Source organism: Tupaia chinensis, unplaced genomic scaffold (genome assembly GCF_000334495.1).
Source record: "Tupaia chinensis unplaced genomic scaffold, TupChi_1.0 Scaffold144045_1, whole genome shotgun sequence".
NCBI lineage: Eukaryota > Metazoa > Chordata > Mammalia > Scandentia > Tupaiidae > Tupaia > Tupaia belangeri.
In genome coordinates this window covers 641,460-643,062 of record NW_006203897.1, presented here as the reverse complement: position 1 = coordinate 643,062, position 1,603 = coordinate 641,460, and the positions used below count along the sequence as shown (strand labels likewise).

Below are 1,603 nucleotides of genomic sequence, written 5' to 3'. Positions count from 1 at the left end.
ATACGCATGCATTTTGTGAAGAGTTGGAGACATTTCCTACCTCTAGCTGCAGTTGGTTTCTCTGCCTGGAACCTGGGATCAAGAAATTCAACTGAATCTCTTTTCCCTCTCCTTTCTTGGTTACAGATCTCTTGAAATATACTAAGTTAGTGGAACTTTGCTTGGTGAGATTTTCTGATCTTCAGCTACACTCTTTGGCTTTGGGAGGATTCTTACCATCAATCGCAATGGCCAGCGATGTTACCAACAAGACAGATCCTCGCTCCGTGAACTCCCGTGTGCTCACGGGGCATCTCAACACTCTTGTGGTCAAGAAGTCTGGTGTGGAGGCCACCTTCTCGAAGTACGGCAAAACTGTGAGTTGCTCTGTTCACAGGGGCCTTGCCTTCATTCAGTATGTTAATGAGAGGAATGCCCGGGCTGCTGTGGCAGGAGAGGAGGGCGGGATGATTGCTGGCCCGGTTTTAGATACCAATCTGGCTGCAGAGTCAAAAGTGAACCGAGGAAAGGCAGGTGTGAAACGACCTGCAGCAGAGATGTACGGCTCTTCTTCTGACTTGGACTATGACTTCCAACGTTACGATGACAGGATGCACAGTTACCCAGCACGTGTTCCACCGCCACCTCCTATTGCCGGTGCTGTAGAGTCCTCGAAAGGCCAGCGTGTATCAGGAAGCACTTCACGGAGGGGTGAAACCTTCATCTCTAAGAGTGGACAACGAGGATCGTCTTCCAAGTCTGGAAAGTTGAAAGGAGATGACATTCAGGCCGTTAAAAAGGAGTTGACCCAGATAAAACAAAAAGTGGGTTTTCTCAGTAAAACGTGGAAAAAAAATCAAAAAGGAACAGAGCAAACAACTAATTGCAGTTGATCAAGGATGATGAAAAAGGGGCCGAGGAAGGAGATGACAGAGACAGCACTCATGGCGAGGATGACTCTTAAGCACATAGTAGGGTTTAGATATCTCACCCATTATTTCTTTACTGAGGCGCTTGTCTAAGATCAAAATCCAGATCCTCTCCCCTGTATCTTCAGCACATGCTCACCTCTCTCCCCGTCTTTGTCCTTCCCGTGTCATTAATTCATCTTGCCCTGCCCCTGGTCCCATTTCACTTCTTCTGATGCTCCTCGTCGTTGTGTTAAGTCTTACTCTGTAATTTTTGCTTTTAATCCTGATACCTCTTTATGACTTAACAATGAAAAGGATGCATCATTAAAAGAAATACATACACATATGTACGTTACGTGTGCGTGTGGCAGTCACTGGGACACAGATAAGCAATCTCGCCCGAGGCCACACAGCTTTGAATGAAGAAGCTGAGATTTAATCTCTTTGTTTGGTTCCAGAACTCCAACCACCAAGTGCTACGTACTCATTTTTTCTTGTCTCAAATTATAGCTCTCACTTTACATTTTCAAAGCACTGGAAATCCCGCGCCCCCCCCCCAACGTGCGCTTTTTTTTCTCCAAATTTATTTCTTCCATGAGAGAGAGAGAAACAGCTCCAACCGTCTTCATGCTGATGTATGCTCGGAGTTTCAGCCAGCCAGGACCCCAAGCATGCAGACGTGTGCACCCAGCAAACACACATGGGGAGTCACT

The 1,603-nt window shown here is 46.6% G+C and overlaps 1 pseudogene; it reads left to right on the top strand.

Annotated features, from left to right (window-relative positions):
• The first annotated feature begins 227 nt into the window (after positions 1-227).
• LOC102478582 (heterogeneous nuclear ribonucleoprotein C pseudogene) lies at positions 228-943 on the top strand (annotated as a pseudogene).
• The last annotated feature ends 660 nt before the right edge of the window (positions 944-1,603 follow it).